The following is a 19407-nucleotide window of genomic DNA, read 5'->3' as shown; positions in this document are numbered from 1 at the left end:
AGGATGCGGCATGCTCAGGGGAGGAGGTGGAGCGGAGGTGAGCTGGGGCTGGGGGGCAGGACAGGGAACGACCGGTGGGTACAGAGCACTCACCAATTTTTCCCCATGGGTGCTCCGGCGTCTATGTCCTCAGTGTCCAATCCTACAGACTTTATTCATGAGAGTAAATTCTTCAGGGTAACGCCGTTTTTTTTTTTTATAATGCTTATGTAAACTGATTGTTTGTATTTGATGTCTTGCATTGTGGCCTGACAGTGCTCTGCTGGAACATCCAAGTTTCAGATTTCTGCTCCCTTTAGCTTTTTCCACAAGGCTGCATTGAACACAATAATCACCCTTAAAACCTTTCCAACTGCTGTTTGAAAGTAATCACCATTAGCAGAGGATTGCCTGTGCTAAGTGTGGGAAATGCCATGGTAATGCCACTAATTAGATGACAGATGAAACTGTAAAGATTTTCATGCTGACCTCTGTCCCAACTATTGACATTATTTATTACAGTGCAGGAGCTGAGATAGGGGCCCCATTGTACTAGACATTGTGCAAATGAATAGTAAGAGAAAGCCCTTACCCTGAAAGGGTTTACAGTCTAATTACATGAGATGGACAGGAGAAAAAAAAGACTTGACACAGGTTACACAGCACACTACTAGACACAAGAATAGAGCCCCTATTTTCAGGGCTTAAGCTAGTGTGCTATCCACTGTACTATACTGCCTCTCTCCTGCCTGGAAGGGGACTGGGAGAGGTGGGAGGGGGGGGAATACCAGGTACAACAAGAGCAATTTTCACCAGGGATGGGATGGCAAACTGAATGGATAGAATGGTATTGTGCAGCACAAGACGATGTGGAGACAGAAAGACCCACCAAAAAAGTGAGCAAGAGAGAGAGTCATAAGGAAACTGTAGCTCAAGAAGGGAAGGAAGAGGGGAAACAGCAGGGATCATCCAAAGAAATCTTCACATCCTCTCTTTGGAGAAAAGGCGACTAAAATAAAACGAGGGATGGAAGAGCCAGCTCAGAGAAAATCCGAACTAGACCCATCCTGGAGGATAGAAACACAAAGGGCCAATACAAATTCCTGGGATTTAAGTGGTTTATGGGTCTTGTGTGGATCCTCTCCACAGAGGTGAATTTCACCCAGGAAGGAGGCTGTTCCCAGCATACTTCCTGCTCCGTTTTCAACAGCAACCAAAGTGAGAGCAATTTTCCTGATATTCCCACTGAATTCACTTACCGGAGCAGAAGGAGGAAGAAAAAAATGTTTTAAACCATAGCATAATCCATAATGTTTGCAATAAAATGAAACAGATTTGGCAAACCATTACTCACCACGATCTAAAAGAGAGCGCAATCACTTAAACTCTGTGCCGTATAGCAATAGACCACAGTGACACTTCGGAAGTGACAAACATTATTAATCATTTAAAATGAAACAGAAGGCAGTGGCAGCTGCATCAATGATAGCTATACTCAGAATCCAGCATTCTCCTTCCATATGTAAAATAAATATGTCAATTCATTTGCCTTCGCCAAACAAATGTCATCAGACCCCATTAAAAGCTCTTCCATTTTATAGGTCGTGGTGCAATAAATAGGGATACATTTTCCAGCCTTTTTGTGGGTGCAATTTGCATCTACAAAATGAATCGGGGTTGGAAAATGTGAATGCAAAATTTGTCCACGCAAATTACGCCCCAGAAAAAGCAAAGCCACCCTTCTGAAAAGTTGTCCTGTGCTCTGTAGCCTGACATGACAGCCTCTGAACTTGCCAAGCTCAAAATCTGGAGGAGAAACACAGGAGTCAAGAATAATATCTCCTCGCTACTCATAAAGGCAAAGATTTTCAAAACTGACTAGTGATTCTGAGTGGCCAATTTGAGACACCATAAAGAGACCGAATTTCTAGAGGGCAGATGCTCTGCACTTTCTGGCATATTTTGGCTGTCAGGTGTTGCAGCCAAATTTGTTCAAGAGATAACTCCCCCAAATTCAGTGGAATTACATCAGAGATGACAGAGGCACATAATGCTTTGTCCTTCTAAACAACAGCAGTGTATAATATTGTCTTTGGGCTGGGAAAGTTCTGCCTATTTTTTAAAGCATCGTTTTGGCCATTTGCTATGATGAGTCAAAAAATTTCTATAGACACTTTATTTTTATGGAAAATTCATGTTTGGATTAAAGGAAAACATTTGTGGAAAGTATCTGCTTTCCTCAAAAAAGTTTTTATTCTGGGTTGGTTTTTTTTCCCCCAAGCATAAAAATTGTGTGGGAGGCATGTGGGGTGGCAGGTTTCAGCTGAAATTTGTTTTGTTTCAAGCAGTTTTCAGTCAAAAAAAAAATCTGGGTGTTGGTTGCCAAGAACTGAAAAATTTTGCATTTTGGCTTTTCATTTTTTCAACAGTCAGCTGAACAATTTGTATCATGATGTCTGTAACTTCTCCATATCCCCCTGCTGATATTTTATAGCAGCTCCCTCTCTCAAAAATATGTGCTATCAAGTCACTTATTTGAGAGAGAACAATGCCTACATGCTGAGTTTTGCACCCAATCCTCATCTCCCCCTCCCCCCCAACTTCTTTTTTTGGTCGAGTTTTTGATATTGTTTGGCTGATTTTTGGATCAAACCGTCTCACTTTTCTCAAGGTCGTAGTTCCAACGGCTTTGATGGGAATGTGCATGTAATAAGACAAGCAGGAATTGAGCTTCACAATCCCTGGGCTATTTTGATGACTTGGGTACCAATCCTGCAAGATGCTGAGTGCTTTCAACCCTCAGTAAGGGCCATATTCTGCCACCCTGCCTTACTCCTCAAGTAATGGCCTATCTGGCCCTAAATTCATTGGGAGTTTTGATAGGGGGATGGGTTAGTACCATACACTGTCAGCGAAAGACTTAACTAGAGAACAATTGGCACATTGGGCACCTGGCAGGTGGGCCAAGCCCAGTTCAGGATTAGGCCCAGCTGGGGAGGAGTTGAGGGACTGAATTAAGGATAAGACCTATCTGAGAGCTGTGGGGTGACTGATAAAGGAAAGACTCAGGGCAATAGAAAGGAGGTCCAGGAGTCCTCTTCTCAGAAGGGAGCTCTGTCAAAGGGCCAGGAGAGACATTGGGAGCCACAGGTGTAGGGAGCTTCAGTGATGAGCCATCACAATAGGGCAGGACCCCAGAGCAGCAGTCTTGGGGTCAGATTTCTGAAGGAAAGAGATACGGCCACACAGAGAGCCTTGGGAGAGGCAGACAGAAGCTGCGCCTCCAGGGAGAAGGTCCTGGGAAGTGTTACTCAGTACAAGGGCAGAATAGAACTCTGCAGTGCCCGAGAAAGGGCGAAGTGTCTGTGGAGGAGTGAACCCAGGTAGGGGCTGGGGGAAAGGGCCTACATGCCAAGGTAGGAAGTACTCCGGGGAGGCAGCAAGGAGTTTGAGGAAGCTGACCTTACTTAGCCACTTGCTAAAGGGTCTCTGGGCTGGAACCTAGAGTGGGGAGAGGGCCTGGGTTCACCTACCAGCCTCCCGGTAAAGTGGCCTGAAAGCCTCCCCTTAATATAAAGGATGTAATGACTCTTGAGCCCAGAGTTGAAACAAAGACCTGGCTTAAGGTCATTGGATTTATTGTTTGTGGGACCCCGTGATGGGGCATATGTGCCCCACACTGGCAAGGAGGAGATAGTGAGATCCTGTGGACCCAACTGACCATGCCCAGGGTGACTGACTAAAAGGACTGGCTGCATGAAGACAAGACTTAAGTAGAAGCATTCTGCCAAAGATTTTGAGTTCACAGTATACCTTTAATTTTTTACTTTATTACCCCTGAAGGGGTGGGACTCAACTGTTCCTTAGCTGGAGGGTTAAAACATCTCTGCACCGGACCCATGAGAGGTGACAATTGACCCCTGAAGACCTCGTGGCAGAGTGAGTTGTGCCTCATTGGGCCACAAGGTGAAACCACAGAAGTGATGGGGCTGAACATGACCTTGCTGGAGGTCATGAGAAGAAGCAGATCATTGCAGGTCCAGAGCAGCTGTCAGTAGGGAATGCCCAGCCACAAGGGGTAAGTCACTCTTCTGCCTGAGCTAAGCATACTCATCACATCGCGGGAAGCAATATTCCTCTAGGCCCTTTTCTTGTGAATGTGGCTGTTGGTGCCGCAATGGCAAGACTAAAGCTGCGTAGCTCAAATGCTATTGTCCTCCTCACTCTGCAATGCAGGGCTGGCGCTACCTCACAGGCAGAATGGAAAGCAGCTATTTAGAGCAGCAAAAATGGTCACTGATAAATCAGAAGATACAAAAATAAGATTAAACTAAGAGAATCTGAAACTCTTTGTTTTCATTAATAAATGGCCTTTTCCTACCTTCTCCCATGTGCCTGCCTTGGGCCATCCAGGCGGCCCATGTTCTATTAATCTTCCAGTCCACCTGAAAGCCCCATTTTTGTTGTGCTGCCTATACTGAATCTAGTTCAGTTATAGTAACATATCCCTATTCATTGTTTCCCTCTTTCTAACCTCTGTTTGCTAGTCGTTCTGTCCTAAGACCACAAGCTCACTGGAACAGGGCTCATCTCTTTTGCAATGTCTGGACAGTGCTTAGCACATTGGATACATATTGTGGAAATTAATATAAACAAATATTAAACAATAACACTGTCTATTTACATTGGAAGCTTAACTCATAAACCTGTTGAGGGAGCCTAATCAAACATGGAACCAATAACCTTTATTTTAAAAAAATGACATTCACTGAAATATTAAATATTAGATTAAGATTTCAAACAACCTTTTCTTTGAAAATATGGGGAAGCTTGTTCCCTTTGCACTGCTTGTCTATAGTTTTTTAGTCCAGAATGAATTAAATTTAGACATTACAAAGACCCATTATCTGCCCCTTTAATTTTATATATAAATGTCAACAAACATCAACTCATGAATTTAAAAAAAATTCTCTCTCTCTCTCACACCACATCTTTTATCAATAAAGCACAATGTTCTATTTTTTATCTCTTTAATTACTCTGACCGACATCTGCTTAATATTGTGGATAAGTATGAGATGAGCACTATTGGATGGTAAGCAATAATACTTCTTTGCAAATGAAGATGAATAAAGAGGAAGATGAATGTGTACAGATAGTGTATCAGCATCATGGACTGCTTTCTAAGAGCCATTTTTATTTGTGCTCTCTGTTCTATTGCATGTAAAATTTAATCTCAAGTTCTTTACTATGGACTCTTTTGCATATGAATATTTTTTAGGGGGTGACTGACTAAAGCCAGTGATAAGCTGTCTTTGTGAACATGAATATTCCCAAATTGTGATGGGATATGTACCCTACACAGGCTCTGATCAGGTTAATTTGAGCCTTAGAGGCCAATTAACCTACCTGGTAACATCTCCCAGCTGAGGTGGAGTTGGGTGGTTTCTGTGGTTATTATAAAGCCAGGAAGTTTGTAGCAGAAAGAGGCTGTAGGGAGAGGGGCTGCAGTCAGTCTATGGGGGATAGAAGAGATAAGAAATAGTCGAGGGAGGCAACAAGGATTGTTGAGGGAGTAGACCTTGGCTATTAGGTATAGGGTCCTTGGGCTGGAACCCAGAGTAGAGAGAGGGCCTGGATTCCTCTCCCAGACATTGAGAAAGGTGGGGTGAAACCCCCTGACGTAAGAGGTGAACAACCATGGAGCCCAGAGACAGATGGAAGACCTGCTGTAAGATCATTGGATTATAGCTTGGTTAGATGCTCTCCCAAAAGGGGTGGACTAAAGTGTGACTTGGCCAGAGGTCCCGTTTGCAGGCTAAGACTACCACAGAGACAGAGCAACTGTCAACAGGGGTCCCATACAGGAAGACAGCCACTACACTCTGCCTGGCCGTAAGGAGGTGCTCCTGTGGTGAGTGAACCCCTTTACACAGCATTGAGTTGTTTGGAGACCCACCAACTGCTATAAATAGGGTATATTGTACCCTATCTGACCTAATTTAGATATGGTAGTTTGCACAATTTTATGCCTGAGAATGTTCCAATGCTGTCTGTACATCCCACTCCCCCTGAAGCATTTCAAATTTAAATGACAATATTGCACCAACAAATGTGATCATTTGATGCTTGCACAAGATTTACATAAGAACTTGCTTTTAGAAATTGTACTTGGAGGAAACATATACAGAAAATAACTCCTTAGCATTTGTATAGATCTAGTCCAGTTCCCACTGAATTCGGTGCCAAAACACCCATTGGCTGATAAGGCCATTTGGGTCTGATTTTCAAAAAAGCTCTACTCTCACAATAAATAAAATAATTAATGGAGATATCCTATCTCCTAGAGCTGGAAGGGACCTTGAAAGGTCATCGAGTCCAGCCCCCTGCCTTCACTAACAGAACCAAATACTGATTTTGCCCCAGATCCCTAAGTGGCCCCCTCAAGGATTGAACTCAGAACCCTGGGTTTAGGAGCCAATGCTTAAATGATTGAGCTATCCCTCCCTGGTAAGCTCATCTAAGCACCTAAATGAAGTGGCCAGATGGGAGCTGCTAGGTGCTCAGCTCTTTTGAAAATCGGGGTCTGATTGTTGGTGCTGAGTCTGTCTGAAAATGCGGGCCTTCTTGGTCTTCATATAAGTGAGTAATGAGGAAGGGCATTTGCTGATCGTTCGTGGACATGTGAATGAGTTTGATATCACCACTCAGGTTTGTCTCTTAAGCATTTGCTTTTTTTTTTTTTTTACATGGTTGTCTATTATCTTGACTTTTCCTATGTGTAGACAATGGATCATATCCTCAGCTAGCATAAATCGCCATGGCTCTGTTAACTTTAATGGAGCTATACCAACTCCTACCAGTTTAAGGTCTATGTTTTTCTATTGTTTTGTTCATGTGAAGTTGTACATTATGAGAGGTTTCTATTCCAGCGCCTCTACTGTTCCATTTAACTGGGAATTTGGGGTGCCTGGTCTTTATGCATTCTGCCTACAAACCAGTATAAGACTAATGTCAGACTGTGATTGGCAGTGGAACTATGCTCTCTGGCCAAATTCTGTCACTCTTACTCTCAGTGAGTTGGACCTCACTCTGTCAATAAACCCACTGAAGTCAAGCAGTAAGGGACTACTTATAAAATATGGTACTGTTCAACTTGTATTCATCTACAAACAAAGCATGTAGGCCATATGTATACGATGGAGAACTGTATCCTGGGAAGCAGTGACTCTGAAAAAGAGTTGGAGGTCACGGTAGATAATCGGCTGAACATGGCCAAATGGGCTAATGCAATCTTTGCATACATAAACAGGAGAATCTTGAGTAGGAGTAGAGAGGTTATTTTACCTCTATATATGACACTGGTACGGCTGCTACCAGAAAACTGTGTCCAGTTCTGGTGTCCACAGTTCCAGAAGGATATTGATAAATTGGCGAATGTCCAGATAAAAACCATCAGAAGGATTAAAGGATTAGAAAACATGCCTTGTAGTGATAGAATCAAGGAACTCAATCTAGTTATCTTAACAAAGAGAAAGTTAAAGAGTGATTTGATTACTGTCTATAAGTAAAAGTAATTACGTGAGGAACACATCTAAAAGATCTGCTCTAGGAATTATTGTGGGGAAGTTCTATGGACTGTTATACCAGGGGTCAAACTAGATAACAGTGATCTTTTCTGGCCCTCATCTCTATGAATCTGTGTAAGAGTGGTTGGATCTGACCCTTAGTTATTACACATACAGAAGAGTGCAGTACATGGCGAGGAACACTTAAAAGGGAGGATGACACCATACCATGCTGAAATAGAGGAGTACGAAATAATTATTGCAAATGGCAAAATCAGTATTACATCAGGTTTCAGAGGGGGAGCCGTGTTAGACTGTATCAGCAAAAACAACGAGGGGTCCTTGTGGCACCTTAGAGACGGACACATTTATTTGGGCATAAGCTTTTGTGGGCTAGAACCCACTTCATCAGATGGGGTTATAGCCCACGAAAGCTTATGCCCAAATAAATGTGTTCGTCTCTAAGGTGCCACAAGGACTCCTTATAGTATTACATCACTTACCCCCAAGGGATAGTGAGCACCAACAGCTCCCACTGAAGTATAGCTGGGACCAGCTCTGCAACAAGTTCAGACCCACGGGCCCAAACTGACATCAGTGGAGTTCCCTGTGAGGTTAGCTTGGTCTATGGAATCATTAATGTTTGCCCCTTGCCTGCTATGGGCCAATTTCTGATACTTTTGGTGCAATTCAGAGGGAGGTGACTATTTCCCACAACTACTCTCATCGGAGTCAATTGGACTTTTTGTGGAGGATGGTGTTATTCATCAACAATGAGTGTATCAGAATCTGACCCTATACAGATGTCCATGCTCTTCACTCAGCTGGCCTGTATCCACATCCCCACACTCAAATTGCTTTAAAGCACCAGCTAGAACTTAGCAACTCTTATGCGAGCCTTACTCTTGTATTTCAAATAGACTTGATATAACCTTTCATTTTAACAAAAGTATTTGCCTCTTATTTCAATGTATTTATAATTTGATTAAACCTTTCAGCAATGTCCTAAGCCCCCAAGCACATTTATATTAATCAAATACTATTATTGGCTTATCAGAGCCGTACCACTGTGATTTCCCTTTTCCCATGAACTCTCTTATCAGCAGTCCCAAAGTATCACTGCTCAGGTATTGATTTCCCTTTACTTGATGCAGTAAAGCGAAGGTCATATCCTTGTGTTAAGTAAACTCTGCTGCTTGTGGAGCTGAATTGCCAAACACAAGTAGCCTCAAGGACATTTTGATGAAACAGTTTGTAGTAATTAGTTGTTGTTTTTTTTCCTGGTGGAAAAATGAATAAAAGAATCTTGTCAGGTGTTAGGCTTGGTAGCTTCTGCCTGCGATTGAAGTTGTATTATTTATTTTGTACATCTGGATGCTAAATGGAAACATTTTCAGCATCAGTTTCTTGAGCCTATCTTTTGTATCCATTTGGATAGGTATAATCAGAGGATCAGAGGTACAAATAGTGTTGGAAGTCTTTTCTTCCTCATATCTCATGTCAGCATCTGAGGAGCCAAAGTGTAAATCATAATAATAATGCTACTTTGCACTTTCAAGGCACTTTGAAAGCATGAATTAATTCACACAGCAGAGAAAGCAAGGAGGATAAGTATCATTATGTTGTATAGGTGCTCAGATACTACAGTGATGAGTGAAACAGATGATTGGGAAATGGAGGTACAGAGGAGTTAAGTTTCCGAGTAGCAGCTCCTGCTAAATGGGAGTGCTTCAGTGCCTGGGCTCCCAATACGAGACCCCTAGGACCTGAGCTCCATTAGCTCCTGTTGCCTTCATTTGGAGTTATGGCTGTTTGGCACCTCTGAAAATCAAGCTATTGAAGCACCCTGAGATCGAGGCACCCAAAACTTGTGATCTACTTCTCAAAATTTGGGCCTAAGTAACTTACCCAGAGGCTGTGAGGAGTCAGTGGCAGGAACGGAACCCAGGAGTAAAGCTTTTCAAAAAATGGTAACTTTTTGAGAAAATGCCACCTTTTTAATTTAACCTTTATTGTTTAAAATGTTGGTGGAAATGTTTGTCAAAATTTGAAATTTCAAACAGCTCTTCTTAGGATTCTCAACTGGAGGACCTGTATTTTAAATTTACAAGTTACACCATACTTTCTCCCTAGGAAAATACCATACTCGGGGGATGAGGGTGCATGAGGGGAAGGGAATTTTAAGGGAGGGAAGTGTCACAGTTTCAGGGTAACTGTACCTGTCTCTCTTCTCTGTGGTCCACTCCAGAAGTGCCCAGCCAGATCTCTCGTCTCCAGCTATCACCTTTCTCTGGGCAGGGACCCTTGGAATGAATTGATAAACTTAACAGTAACAAGTCACCAGGACCAGATGGCATTCACCCAAGAGTTCTGAAAGAACTCAAATGTGAAATTGCATTACAAACTATGGTTTGTAACCTCTCCTTTAAATCAGCTTCTGTACCCAATGACTGGAAGATAGCTAATGTAACTCCAATATTTAAAAAGGGCTCCAGAGGTGATCCCGGCAATTACAGACCAGTAAGTCTGATGTCAGTACTGGGCAAATTAGTTGAAACAAATTTAAAAATTTTATTAAGATGATGTTAAAAAAAAATTCAACAGAGTTTTAGCATAGAAGTTTCTGGTTATTAGGGAATAATATACAGATTATCGAGGGTGCAAAGTTTGATTTAAGATCAGGTGGCATAAGGAATACATAATCTGCAATATCCCCGGTTGGAGGTAAAAGGTTGATGGGTCAAAGTACAGGCATTAAGATATGAGGGTATGAAGTTCATAAAGTGGCTATGTTCGGGTGTGGGGTATAATGAGTGGATATGATGATGAGGATGGATTGACCCTCATTTGGTGAGATTTAATGTTCAGGGAGTTTAAGGTTCCAGTTCATATGATCCAATGGAGAAGGTCACTTGGTCCCTTTCTCATAGTGGGAGAAAGATGTCACTCTGGCTCACGCCTCCTGGTACTGTCGGTGGCCGGTGATGTGCTCGATGTAGATGTCCCTGGACCCTCGGATGGTGTTTGAGACCATGAGGTGCCGCATGAGCTGTGCGTAGCATCGACCGATTCCACAGCACATGCTCGTTGCAGGGGTCCCAGGCGCCCAGGTCTCCGACAATCAGGGCATCCATCTGCACCTCGTAGCCCTTCCCTCTCAGGGTGTCAGCCAGGGGGCATACTTTTCCAGCTTATGAGCTTGGGCTTCGCGAAATGTGGTACGCCCACATCTTGAATACTGTATACAGATGTGATGTCCTCATCTCAAAAAAATATATACTGGCATTACAAAAAGTTCAGAAAAGGGCAACTAAAATGATTAGGGGTTTGGAATGGGTTCCAGATGAGGAGAGATTAAAGAGGCTAGGACTTTTCAGCTTGGAAAAGAGGAGACTAAGGGGGGATATGGTAGAGGTATATCAGTGGGTCTCAAACTTTTTTACTGGCGACCTCTTTCACATCGCAAGCCTCCGAGTGTGACCCCCACAGTAAATTAAACACACTTTTAAATATATTTAACACCATTATAAATGCTGGAGGCAAGGAGGGTTTGGGGTGGAGATTGACAGCTTGCGACCCCCCGTGTAATGACCTTGTGACCCCCTGAGGGGTCCCTACCCCCAATTTGAGAACCCCTGAGGTATATAAAATCATGAATGGTGTGGAGAAAGTGAATAAGGAAAAGTTATTTATTTGTTCCCATAATATAAGAACTAGGGGCCACCAAATGAAATTAATGGGTAACAGGTTTAAAACAAATAAAAGGAAGTTCTTCTTCACACAGTGCACAGTCAACCTGTGGAACTCCTTGCCTAAGGAGGTTGTGAAGGCTAGGATTATAACAGGGTTTAAAAGAGACCTGGATAACTTCATGGAGGTTAAGTCCATTAATGGATATTAGCTAGGATGGGTAAGGAATGGTGTTCCTAGCTTCTGTTTGTCAGAGGGTGGCGATGGATGGCAGGAGAGAGATCACTTGATCATTACCTGTTAGGTTCACGCCCTCTGGGGCACCTGGCATTGGCCACCGTTGGTAGACCGGATACTGGACTGGATGGACCTTTCGTCTGACCCAGTATGGCAGTTCTTATGTTCTCTCTTCTGTTTTAAGGCTGCACAGCTCTCTGACTTACTCTATGATATTTTCAGCAAATCAGTCTGCCTAAAGGCCAGCGCCTGTGCTTTGTTTTCTCTCTGAGGGCTATGAATGGTGTATTGCCAGCAGTTACAGTTATCGCACAGATCTTTCTCAGCTGAGCTCATTTATTCTTGAGGTAAAAGCATTAGCGAGAAAACATAAAAACCATAAATGTAGTATTCATTTAAATGGAATATATGGGCCCAAAGAGTCAACATAACACAGTCACTGTCCAACATGAAACAGTATTAATGTTTGGGGTTTGGTATACAGAGACCTCAGCCTGCTTAGTACCATGGCAAACACACCATTAAACATCCTTTTATTAAAGATACTGAACAGAAGGAAAAACAGTTAAACAACTTGAAATGTGAAGTATTAAAGTTGGCTCTCATTTTAACAACACCTCTTGTTCCCTGTTCTTTAGCTGGAAAGAGCTTTTAGAAGGAAAAAAAACCAAAACCCCTTGTCGACAGTCACTTAGATGGTATTAAAGATTGTAATAACTGTGCTTTTAGAGGAAAAGAGAAGAAGTTAGCTAAGATGGACTTGAGCTGTTGTTGCTCTTAAAATCCAATCCTGTTTCCTAGAAGACAAAACATGACACAACCACACAAAAAAGGGGAAAGACAAGAATAACAGAGAGAGAAAATGTAGCTTCTGTCTCTGGTGCTGCCTCTCACTCGCAACATCACTATAAAACACGGCACAGCACAACAGTCTTATCAGCCACTCCAAGACCTGCCAAACGTGTACCGGCATTGTGCTATTTAGGGCTGTGCTTTTAGCTGCCTCTTTCTAGTCCATAGGCTTTGAACGGTGTTGGAAAATATGTGGTCTTGGTTGGCTAAGCCAGACTCTTATTAGACAGAAGGAAAAAGGAAAGATAAAGGAAAGGGAAGAAACAAGAGGGGAAAGGACACATGGTGTGGGGGGGAAGGGGCAAGAGACAGTTTCACATCCAAAATGGTGTTTGGGATTCAACTAGAGCTGGGAGAAGTGGCAATGAATATGCAACGAGAGACAGTCCCAGCCCCGAAATGCTCACAGTCTAAACAGACAACACAGACAAAGATTGGGAATGGAAATAGAGGTGTAGTGACTTATCCAGGCCCTTCAGTCCAATACCAAATCCACTTGAACACACACCCTTGATGAATTTCAGTAAGGGTTAAATTATGTGTATTGGGCTTATCAAAGACCGCACAGACTGGGAGAGGCGCCCATCCCCTGGCCTGGCCCGGCCCTGCCAGAGCTGCTGCAGCCGGGGAAAGGTGCCCCTCCCCCAGCCCAGCCCTGCCATAGCCACCACAGCTGTGGAGAGATGCCTCTCACCCAGCCTCGAGCTGCTGTGGTGAGAGAAGGCTATGGGATGTCCTCCCTCCATTCTGCAGCCCCGGGGCAGCCTGCACCCCAACCCTCACCCCCTCTGCACCCCAACCTCTGCCCCAGGCTTGAGCCCCTTCCTGCACCCCGAGCCCCTCATCCCTCATCCCCAGCCCGAGCCCAGAACCTTCAATCCCCCAGCCAGAATCCTCACCCCCCTGCATTCCAAACCTGAGCCCCTTCCCACACTCTGAACCCTTTGGTGCCAGTCCCACCACACATCACCTCCGTATTGGTGCACATAATAAAATTCATTCCGCATATGAATGTAAAAAAATAGAGGGAACACTGCATCACACTAGGCATTGTGTAGTGAAATTCCACGGGTGGAACTACGTAGAGTCAAGAAATACACCCTTTTGCACATCAATGGAGAATTTGCGATCACAGTGTGCTGGAGTGTTTCTGTCCATCATGGCAAAGATGGCCAAGAACATGCAATACTGCTTTTGAATATAATGAGTGATTAATAGAAAGCATTTTGCACAAAGTCAAACCACTTTATGCTCAGGGTTTGGTACTGACAACACATATGAAATGCCTCTAGCTGCTCTTAAGTCTGCCTGTAAAAGGTTCCAGGTTTCTGGCCTGTCTAGTAATACACATAATACACAGGTTTGATAGATCCCGAACTTTGTCTCAGCACAAATAACATTTTCCATCCATAAGTGGGACATAGACTTCACGCAGGAGATGGCGAGACCTATTCATCTAAGAATGTCCAGTGTGCTGTAACCATTTGAACTCTGCCTACAGTCTAGGTAGATGAGCTCTCCATGGTACTCAACCTCACCTGCACCAGGGTTCTGGTGGCCAGTTCCAAGGTTTTGGACCTTGGTCTTCTGCCATAAGATGTTCAGCCCCATAGTGTGGATGGAATCTTGGGGACCTTGGAAAGCAGGGCTGAAATTCTCCGACTTCTCCACAAACAAGGCAGCATCATTGGAGTAGTCTTGGCTGGTAAACACTTTTTGACCAGCTTTGATCCTGAAGTGTGGAACAGCAAGTCCTAATATCCATCTCAACAGATTAGTGCCACACTATTTTGCACTGGCAATTGAGAGACCCTGATGGGTCCTGATTTTACATATAATGATGATATTGCTGTCTTACCAGAAACAGAAATATATGTCATACTGCATCTTAGGTGTGATGCCATCAACTGTGGTCACTTTGGCTGGCACAACAGTCCTCAGTAGACTGTGGAACCTGTTAAAAATAAATCTGAGTCCAGATTAAATACAACTGCTTGTGATTAACATGTGTAAGTAATCTCTGGCACAGTCAGCCAAGTCAGATTTTTAGCCATTAGTGCAGGCTTAACAAATGTTTTGTATAAGTATGATAGAGCCTTAAAATTAAAAAGTCTATTAGGAAAGGAGTCTTCCAAATATGTATTTGCCTGTGACAACTCTTGGACCTGAATTCTTTTCTATATTGTGGGTTTAATCTGATAGTCCTGGACCAGTGCAGAGGACAGTAAATTGAAGAGTCATTAGCTTCTGTAAAGGTAATAAAACCACGTCCTCAAAAGCCAACTCTTACTACTAATGAGTTTTCAGTTGTCCATTTCTAGGAGATTACTTTCCTAAAGTCATCTGGAATTTGTGGGGATTGCCAGAAAGGAAAATAAAGAGGTTTGCGGTGGGGTTTGTTTTGTTTTGCTAGCTTGCTTATTTAACTCTGTCTCTATGCACTCATCCCATATATCACAATGAGCCAAATTCAGCTGTGTTACACCACTGTAACTCTCAAGAAATTTGATTCAGACCTCAGCTGGTCTTAACCGGCATAGCTCCATTGAAATCAATAGGGCTGCGCTGATTAACAACAGCTGAGGCGTTGACCCTAAATTCATGATCTCTGTAACTTTAAATATGATCACAACTGGAGTTACATCAAAGAAACATCCAGCAAACAAAGACATGGAGCAGCCCTGCATGGATGCAAAATGCTTCACGAGGGGTGGGGAGGTTGGTTTTTGTTTTGTTTTGATTTAGTTGATCAAAATGTCTCTGGCAATCCTTGAAAGAATCCTGACCCTGGCTACAGCAACTGTTAGCAAGGCTTCCCAAACAGATAGTGTTACAATTGTGACAGGAGCCTCTCTACTGACCATAGTTTGAGAACCACAGTGTTAGGAAACAGTGCTTCACTTATCCTTCCCTCCAGATGGAAGCCAGGAACCATAACTGAATAGTGTTGCCAGTGTCATGCATTGCAGCACATAATGCATTTTTATCATAAAAACAAATGTAGCATCCAGACATAGTGTTTTATGCATTGTCTATTGGGGGCCAATTTACTGCACCATAGACTTGAAAATGAAGATATAAAGTGGCACCAGAGACTCACAATTATGTGAGCCAGCCTCTGCATCCTACATCTATAAGCACCATGGACATGCTGGAACTAGCACTCAGGATGCACCACATGACTTCTGACTTCCATATTTAAAATGGCTGACACAAGGTTGAAACAGATACACCACCTGGATGGGAGGAACCCAGGAAGATGGGTTCATGTGAGGAAAGGTTTCTTTTCATGGAGACTGATGGGAATGTGACATGGTGCAGAGCTGTATAAAGCTGTGCAAAAATTGGTAATGAAAACAGCAATGCTCACCTGATTTGGGGTGATTATTGCCAACCCCAATTTAGTTGGGGATTGGTCCTGCTTTGAGCAGGGGATTGAACTAAATGACCCCCTGAGGTCCCTTCCAACCCCGATATTCTATGATTCTGACCCAAAAATTAGGTCAATGTGGAACATGTTTCAACAGAGCTAAGATTTCAGCAAACTTGGCCAATTTATATATGGCTCCAGAGTCCAGCAGAAACCATGTGAAACTGGGAGTTTTGGAAAAGCTGCACTCTGACTTTTGGGTTCATTCAAACGTGACTGTCAAATTAAAACTGAAGAGGTGAGAACTGAAATAGAAAAGAAGGGTTCACATGGATATTAGAGAGCTGAAACAGACACAGCTTTTATCTCTCCGATGTAGTGTTACCTGAGCAAATAATTTTATTTACTATTCACTAAAGCAAAGATGGCTAAATACACCTGGCTTGAAAAGACACAGCGATGGGTATGATTGCTTAATAGTAACACAAGATGCACCCTTCGTGAAGGAGGAGGGTTAGACTGAACTTTGGGTATCCGCATCCTGTGATTCTGTGTTGTTGGGGCAAACAGAAGAGAATGAAGCAGAATCAATTAACGGGCAAGGGGTTAGGTTCACAAAGGGATTTGGGTGTCTAAACGCCAGTGAGAGCCTCAACACCCCCTGTTCAGCTACGGCCTAACCTTGTAGGTGCCTAAATTCCCAAGGTGCCTACATTTATGCCACTAGCCACGTGCACAGCTGCCTAAGTCCTGACAGCCACTGCCTAGCTCACACCTAAGCACCAGTGGGAACCTCAGGCAGGAGAACACCTAGCCAATTGGGCAGGTGTGCTTTGAGAATGCAGAGCCCCACGCAGAGCTATGGAGGAGGAGCAGCTGCCGCCCTCTCCCTATGTCCCTTATAACTTAGCCCAGTGGCTAGAGCACTCACACAGGATGTGGGAAGCCAGGTTTGAATTGTCTCCTCAGGAGTAGTGACGTGAACCCAGGTTGTCCGTTGCACAGGGGAGTGCCCTAACCACTGGGCTGGGAGGTACCTGTCAATCTCTCCTGTTAAAGCTGTTCCACATTGTATAAATAATTACAAATTCACTGGAACAGGGACTTGTGTCTCCTATATCCCAGGTGAGTGCCCTAACCACTGGAACTTTGTCCCAATGTCTATTTAATTATCTCTACTAAGGTGAACATGTTCAACAGGAGAGATTGATAGAGCCTCATCTCAAAACACCTCTTAGCCTGGCGTTCAGGACACTCATGTGAGAGATGAGAAACCAGGGTTCATGTCCCTACTCCATATGGGATAGAGGAGGTGGATTTGAAACTAGGTCTTCCCCAGCCTTGGCGAGTGCTCTAAATCATGGGCTAAAGTTTATAAGGTGGGAAATATCGCCTCTCCTTCAGTTTTTTTGCAAGAAAGGGCTTAGGCCTCTAACTCCAGGAGGGAGTTCACATCTGTAACTCCCAAGTGGAGAGACGTGTCTCCCTCCTGCCTGGAATTAGCCACCGAAATCCCTTTGAAGTGTGACATGTAGGCCACACCCCTTTCCTCAGCATTTCCTATTGGCTAGCTTAGTTGGCTTCTTGCTAAACTTATCAGCTTCTGAGAAACTCAGTCAGAGGTGCCTAACTCTCCCCACGGATTGTATAGGGGGCCTGGGCACCTAACTTGGAGCTGTGGATTCCACTAGGTGGCAGGATGCCTAAATGTTAGGTGTTGCCGCACTGAGTCTAAGTCCCCATTGTGGCTCTGTCCCAAGTTGTAAAATGCCAGTACTCAGATAATTTCAAATAAAGGCTTTCATGAATGACGAAGCATAGAAAAACTATGGGTGCTGCACACACACACACAAAGCCCACAGGAGCAAGTTCAGGTCAACCAGCTCAGGTTCAGGCTGTGGGGTTAAAAATAGCTGTGTAGACGTTCCCGCTCGGGGTGGAGCCTGGGCTCTGATACCCAGTGAAAGGGGTGGGTCTCAGAGCCCAGTTCAGCCCAAGCAGAAACATCTAAACTGCTATTTTTAGCCGATAGCCCAAGTCAGTTGACTGGGGCTCTGAGCTTTGCTGATGTGGGATTTTTTGCAGTGTAGTCTTACCCTATGTTGCCCTTACAAAAAATATAATTTATGATGTAAAGATAACTGGAATGATTCCTGTAATGAATGGGATGTTATATGCTGAATACTGTAATAAGCACATCATAACCTGTCTTATTCTAAGAGTCTCAATAGGATTTAATGACTAACAGTAAATTAACATCTTCATTGTCAAATTGGAAGGTATATTTCCCTCCAGAGAATTCCAGTTCCCAACTTTCTCTCAGGATCCATAGCAGCAATAAAGTGCTTTCAATTCACCATTTGCAGGAGTTATGTTTGGGGAAGACAGAAGGAAAATAAATCGGTTGCAAAAAACAGAAGTCAAAGTCCCAGAAAAATATCTACCTGCATAGAGCCAGCCTATCTTTATTACTCTCTTGTGGGGATTATAGTTTATATGATCATGTATTAATTCAATTAGCAGTAATCAGCAATAAGCAAATTGTGATGAATTAGTGGAGGAATTAGGGGATCATAATTAAAACACGTGAAGGAGTGAATACACAAAGAGACAGATTTTCAAAGGTATTTAGGTGCCTACAGATGCAGATAAGCACCTAGTGGGATCTTCCAAAGCTCCTAAGCAAGTTAGGCACTTATGTCCCATCCAAATCAATAGGAATTTGGCGCCTAACCTGTTTAGGTGCTTTGGAAATCCCACTAGGTGTCTATCAGTATCTTTACACACCCAAATGCCCTTGAAAATCTGACCCAAAGTCATTAAGTCAAGGGAAATACTCATGTGAGCAAGGCAAGGTGGATTTGGCAGGTGGTGGTACTCAGGAGTCAGCATGGGTGGTTTTATTCAGGGACAAAATAAGGCACATCCCTGACACCAGGGTGACCCTTCTGACTAATTTCAAAGGATTGATTCACCAGAACTTATCCATGAAATGGCTCTTACACTCATTCTAATAGGGGTAAAACAATGTATTTTTTCCTTAATGTCACACTTGGAAATGGTTGAACCATTTTTGTGGAATCTTTCCAGAAACATTCAACTCGAGCCAGACATCTGGGATGGGAAATTTCAATCCAAATGGTTAAAATTTGGCAAAGTTATCAGTAACTGAAAACAGGGTCTTATAATAGGAAGTGTCAGGCAACCTTAAAAGCATTGTCTGTAATAAACATCTAGGACAGTAAGCATAGGAACTCCATTTCTCCCTCCTCCATCCATTTCTCAGCTCTGACGGGTTATAAACAGCCTGTTTAACTTCTGGAGCAAAAATATTTTTGTTTCATTATAGTGCCCCCAGTCAATGCAATCTTCTGGTGTTTGCACCCAAATTGCTCTGCTATCTTTTATGGGGTATTTGTATAACCAGCTGAATCAGATATCATCAATTGACTAATCAGCTTGTTCACTTTCTTTTCTCTATAACTGGGAACATGAGAATGAATATTTATGAGCATGTGTAATTATACACGTGACTTCATAAATAATCTGGTGTTGCTGCTGCTGAGGTTTTAATTTGCATATAGGCTTCAATTTTTACCTGTCTCCATAGAAGAAAACACAAAAGTTCCCACAGCAAGAGCTGGGGTGACATATATTTCAGTTGTTATTTAGGTATTTACATAATTATGCTTCCTGTGAAGTTTGCGCCAAA

This window comes from Trachemys scripta, chromosome 5 (assembly GCF_013100865.1).
Source record: "Trachemys scripta elegans isolate TJP31775 chromosome 5, CAS_Tse_1.0, whole genome shotgun sequence".
Lineage (NCBI taxonomy): Eukaryota > Metazoa > Chordata > Testudines > Emydidae > Trachemys > Trachemys scripta.
Note: the sequence above shows the minus strand (reverse complement) of the source record.